Below are 6,000 nucleotides of genomic sequence, written 5' to 3' on the forward strand. Positions count from 1 at the left end.
AGAAATGGACCAGCATAACGTGAGCAAAATAGTAATAATAAACTTCTTTTTAAACAGGCTTACTTTTAGAAGCCCAGTGAAATGCTACCTTTGGAGGGTACACATGTTATGTGTGTGTGTGGAGGAAACCGTGAAGCAGGAACTGCGGCCCCAGCTACAGCAGAGGAGGAAATCCCCTGTCAGGAAGACGCATCATTACATAAGAGCTCCAGATCCATCACCACACCATGGAGACCAGCCAGACAGGCCGAGTGCTGAGGTCCTGCCACCGGCCAGGCTGCAGCACCTCTTTCTACCTGTCTTCCTCTTCCTTCAAAGAGCCTGAATGCGAGATTTGGAGAAGCTGGGCACAGCAGGTCAAACTGCCATCTGCTGGGTCTGCTCCCAGGACTGCACACCCTGAGGCTTTTCTATAGCAGGAGGTGAGGATTTGGCTCGTATATCATTTCTACTACATTTTCAAAGTCCCTCTGGAGATAGGACCCCCATCTACAGGTTTCAAACTCATAACTGTCCTCTCACTTAATGGGTACAAGTTCCCAAAAGAGGAAAATTACCACAATAAACCAAAATAAAATAAATTTAAACTTAGAATCAAGCCGGGTATGGTGGTGCACACCTTTAATCCCAGCACTTGGGCGGCAGAGGCAGATGGCTCTCTGTGAGTTCAAGACCAGCCTAGTCTACAGAGTGAGTGCCAGGACTGTTACACAGAGAAACCCTGTCCCAAAAAAAAAAACAAAACAAAACAAGGGGGAAAAAACTGAGCACCATGAAGACCTGTCTGGTTTCGGTTTTACTCATCACAGTAGCTCTAATATGAGGCACCCACTGGTATAAGCTGTGTATCACATGAAACAGAATGAAAAAAATTTTTAATGGTGAACAAGTAGTATTGTGCACACCGACCATAAATGTGCATCCAGGAGAGAGTTAGGGATGCTTATAATTAAAGAAACAGCCTCAAGTAGTGCTGCTTCAAGGATCTAGAGACTCCAGAAATTAATTTGTAGCCCTAAATTATTTAACGTGTGTGGCTTTTATCTCAACTGGAAAAATGAGGATAATATCCACCTTGCCTCAAATGTCATTAAATGAGATCCAAAGTGAAACTTGGGCCCGTGACATAGTTCAGTGGTTAAAAGCACTTGCCACCAGACCTGATCACCTAAGTTCAACCGCTGGGAGGCAGAAAACTGGCCCACTGCAAGATGTTCTTTGACCTCTGCACCAGCACCATGGTATGTACAAACACAAGCTCACACACTCGAACTCACCTACACCAAATAAATGTAGCTCTTTTAAGTGAAACTTTTTTTGTTGTTGTTTTAGGGGTTTTTCTGTTTGTTTTTTAATTTTCCGGAGCTGAGGACCGAACCCAGGGCCTTGTGCTTGCTAGGCAAGCGCTCTACCACTGAGCTAAATCCCCAACCCATAAGTGAAACTTTTTAGCACAAGCTTGGAACACAATAAACCCTCAAGAAGTTTTCCATATTGTCAACCGCTTTATGAAATTATTCCTTTACTGAGGTACAGGAACACCCTCCAACTCTGACAATTCTCATTTCTATTTGCATTTGCATCTACTGAGAAAGTGCCAAGCTCAGAAAACTAAGTAGTCAACTCCAAGGGCATGTCTCTACTAGTCTCCACTAGATGGTGACAATCTGGGTGTAGAATTCCCAGAACACAAAAGTGTGTGTGTGTGTGTGTGTGTGTGTGTGTGTGTGTGTGTATCAATTTTTTTAACTCAAGGGATTCTAACAGCAAAAAGCGAACTGATCCCTGTAAAGAGTGGAAAGACGCTGCAGATCTAGAAGGGAATAAATACCCATGGCTTAACTGAACTGGATCATGCCCCCGCACCTCTCTGTACAGCACTTCAAATCCCAGTCAGCAAAAGCAACAAAGGGCAGCACACAGCCTTGTCACCATAGAAGTGTGTGGCCACAACATTGGGCCTCTCTGTCGAGCCATGAAGTTCCCAATGAACTTGACTCCTCTTTTCCTGGGCCTCGCTGTCCTCCCAGTGCCGTTACAGGTTAAGTTTTTTCCACCCCGGTGGCTGCACAACCACAACCGTGAGGGGGCCGTTCCGACTCGCAAATATGTGTGACTTTTGCAAGGATTAAAAAAAAAAAAATAAAGTCTGTACCTAGTCACATTAACAAAAACAAAACAGGAAGTGGCTTCGGCGAGTGGCAGCCCACATAATAAAGTTTCTGCGGCTGAAGAGGCGAGGAGGCGCTGGGGCTCCCGAGAGCTCACGCGCACTGGCGAGCGGCTGGCTGCAAGATTTCCTCAGGAAACCCGCCTCGGCCAAGCCTGTCCCGCCGCGCCGGGCCGCGGCTTCTCTGGGCGGGAGGGCCAGCGCGGCCACACGGAGGGCCTGAGCCCGGCGCCGACCCCGATCCTCGGGTCCCCGACACCGCACAGCCAGCACGCCGCCGCCCTCAGAGCGCCCGGGGCCCGGCGACCTCGGCGCGCCTCGCGGTGCCGACAGCGGCCAGAGCCGGAGCAGGCGGCCGCGCCGAGGCCCGGGGATCCCCGCGGAGGTGCGCGCCCGCCCGTGCCCTGACAACCAGCCCCCGCGCGCCGCTGACACAAAGCCGGCCCCCCCCCCGGGGCCCCCGGGGCGGCGGTGGTGGTGACAACTCACCCGGGGAGTCCGCGCCGAGACCTCCGGGAAGGGGGGGGCGCTCGCAGCTCCCCGCGCCGCAGAACCCGCTCCGCCGCTGCACGCGCGCGCGCCCGCCCGCCCGGCTGCACTCCCGGTCGGGTCCCCGCGACGCCTGGCGTGGCCCTGGGCTGGCTCGTGCGGTCGGACGCCTACGGGAGGAGCAGGACGGGAGCCCGGGGCCAGCTTCGGAGGATGGAGCGCCGCGGCCGCTGCGCCAGCGTCACTGGCCCAGCTGTACAGGGAGGGTGGGGGAGGCCCCGCGGAGGGGGGGGAGGAGGGGGAAGGGAAAGGGGCGGGGCCGGGGCGGGGCCGGGCGCGCACGCAACAAGCGCCGGCGGCGTCGCGTCGCGGCGACCGCCCCCGCGGAGTCGCGCGCACGCGCCGCCGGCCTTGTCTGACACGCCTCTAGAGGGGATGGGGGGGGGGTGCCTTAAAGAGACCGTCGCTCTGACGACACTGGCTGTTAAATATGGACTCTAGTTCGCCACCTTTCCAGAGCGCCCTCCAGTTCTTTGACTGTATTGTTTGGTTATTATTTGGATGCTTTAATTACTGTCATTTGCAAAGAAGTATATTGCTGTTTAAGAGGCTCCTTCGCACACGTTGCCTGACCTATCTCTGAAGCAGGTTATTATCTCCCTATTAAGGATTACTCTAGGTTATGGTGTGTAACTTAACTACTTCAAAAGTGCCCCCGAGGGGTTAGGTGGGTGTGGAAATGTAGATCCAGCCATTTGGAATCTATAAAGCTGGGGTGGACTTCGGGAATCTTTTTTAATGGATGTCCCTAAGTGCTATTGCTGCGCACTCAAAAGCACCTGGTGGATCTCAAATTGAGGAAAGCTGACGTTCCAGCAAGGGCTGGGGGACCCGGGGCTGCAGGTATGGCCCCTAGCTTTGCTCTGTTCTCAGCACATCTCAGGTGAGCAAACTGTATACGGCCCGCTGTATCCATTTAACAGTGACCTCTCACTGCAGAGGGGTGGCCACATGATAGTGGAAACTGCGGCTCTTTGTGCCCATGTCCTTGTATTTGACCTGTCTCAAAGGTGTTTAATAAATGTTGAGACACTCCTTGAAAATCAGTGGCTCATAAATCAGGCAGACCTTTTAGCGGAGTTGCCCTATTCTTTTTTCTAGGCAAGTGCCCAACCTAGCCCCACTGGGAAGGAGGTGGGGTTTTTTTTGTTTGTTTTTTCCAGATGCCCTTTGAATAAAGCTACACCTCAGGGCCTTTCACCTAGAAAGCTTTCAAATAAAAGTGCTGTGAATTAGCACCACCACAGCACACCCACCCCCTAGAGAGCTCTTCCCCATGGGCCTCAGAGAAACCGGTGGTGTGTTCCACCACCTTTTCCTGTTTTGTCCTGGGAAAACTGGACACCTGGCATCCTGCTCACTTACCCATACTAATGGAGCTGCACTGCCCAGACCATTAAGGGGTTGAAAAACAGCCCGGCAGTATCTGGACATCCTGTAATTCCAGCACTTAGGAAGGAGGCTGAGGCAGGAGGATTCCAAATACAAGGCCAGCCTCAGCTACAAAGCAAGACCCTGCCTCAAAAAAGAAGATGAGCAATGCTGTAGGACTGTAGCATGCTTGCTAAAACTTGGGGTCCTAGCAGGAACACCCAAGAGACAAAGAGAAATGAACAGAGGAAAGAGTAAAGGAGAGACTGGAGAAAACCAATGGACGGATGAAAAAGGCAAGGGAAGAAAGCGGGCAGGCCCATACCGGAGAGGGCGGCCGAGACTCCAGCCATGTGTGGCAGTTTGACCATTAACAGGGGACCTCAGGAAGGACTTGCCACGTCTCACAGTGTGAAGTGGTATTATTATTGTTCACAGCCTACCAGAGTCCACAACTGAGAACAAAGTCCGCAGCACAGACTGTGTCCGGGACTCTCCGCAGTCTGGCAGAAATCCAGCCACACCACCACTCTGAAGAACTGACCGGCCAGCCTCCTCCCCACCTGCAGCAGATCTCTAACAAGCCACCACCTGTCACACCTCTGAGTCCTGCTCCCCCACCGGGAGTGTCCTTTTCCTGTGACCCTGCCTCACTTTGCAGCACCCTTCTGTCCCTCTGTGGTGCTTTGGTTTAGCTTCATTTACACATTTCTTTCCTTTTGCCTTGTCTTGCCAGGATCAGGACCAGGGTAAGATCCCTTTTCTGCCTTGTCAATACTGGCTCAGCAAGCTCTTCCCTCCTTCCTACCCCTCATAGCTTACGTACCGATTCTCCTTACAGATCTGGGTCAAAGATCTTCTTACATCCTGCTTATAATAAGTCTTGCTCTACTCTCCTACAAAACGAAGATGGTACTCCCTGGCTTAGGGTAAATTTTTGTTGTGGTTTGGTTTGGTTTGATTTATTTTGGGCGGGGGGTTGTTTTGTTTGTTTTTTGCCAATGATGAGATACCCTAAGATGGAGGTTAAGAATGCTTTGTGTTCCCACCCATGCTCACACAAGCAACCCTAAAGTAGGGCACACATACCAAAAAAGTCATCAAAGTAGGAGAGAAGTGACTTGCTGATAAGAAAGGGTTTGGTGGCTGAGGACAAGAGGATGATGGGGCGATGGAATATGATCAAAGTATATCATAGATATACTTATGTGAAATTGTGACAGAATAACTAAGGATGGATAATTTGGACTTATGAGATTCTCAAGCGTATAAGAGGAACACTGGTTTAAGGAGGAGGGTTTTTTTTTATTTTTAATTTAAATGGTGCTAGGGAGTCAAACCTAGGTTCCCACCTCCCTGCCCCACCAAGACAGGGTTTCTCTGTGTAGCCCTGACAGTCCTAGAACTCACTCTGTAGACTAGGCTGGCCTTGAACACACAGACATCTGCCTGCCTCTGCCCCTCCACCCCTGGGAGCTGGGATTAAAGGCGTGCACCATTACTGCTGGCTCCAAACCCAGGTCTTCATGCATGCTAGGCAAGCATCTTACCACTGCGCTATATGTCCTGGGCCTCCTGGCATTGCCTTTTCAGTTTTGGTTTGAAGCAGAGTCTATGAAGCCCAGGCTAGCCTTGAATTGAAGATCTCCGCTACCTCCTGAGAGATAGGAATACAGACATATGACATCCTATCCTCCAATTCTATTTAAAAATTGTTTTGAAGCTTTAAGGATGGCAAGACAGATCATCCAGGAAAGGTTTTATAAGCCTGATGACCTGAGTTTGGTCTTCTGAACACATTTGGAGGAAGGAAAAAACTGGCTTTCACACACACACACACACACACACACACACACACACACACGTAAATAAACAGTTATATAAGTATACATTTTAATTAATTTATTTTT

The 6,000-nt window shown here is 50.8% G+C and overlaps 1 protein-coding gene across 2 annotated transcripts in view; it reads right to left on the reverse strand.

Annotated features, from left to right (window-relative positions):
- Susd6 (sushi domain containing 6) overlaps window positions 1-2,929 on the reverse strand; it is a 108,906-nt gene extending 105,977 nt beyond the window's left edge. For both annotated transcript variants that reach the window (XM_052739435.1, XM_052739434.1), the window contains exon 1: window positions 2,660-2,929. The gene's annotated coding sequence lies outside the window, so the exon portion shown is untranslated. The remainder of the gene's footprint in view (window positions 1-2,659) is intronic.
- Between the last annotated feature and the right edge of the window lie 3,071 nt (window positions 2,930-6,000).

This window comes from Peromyscus californicus, unplaced genomic scaffold (assembly GCF_007827085.1).
Source record: "Peromyscus californicus insignis strain IS unplaced genomic scaffold, ASM782708v3 Scaffold_15__1_contigs__length_86483966, whole genome shotgun sequence".
In the NCBI taxonomy this organism is placed as follows: domain Eukaryota; kingdom Metazoa; phylum Chordata; class Mammalia; order Rodentia; family Cricetidae; genus Peromyscus; species Peromyscus californicus.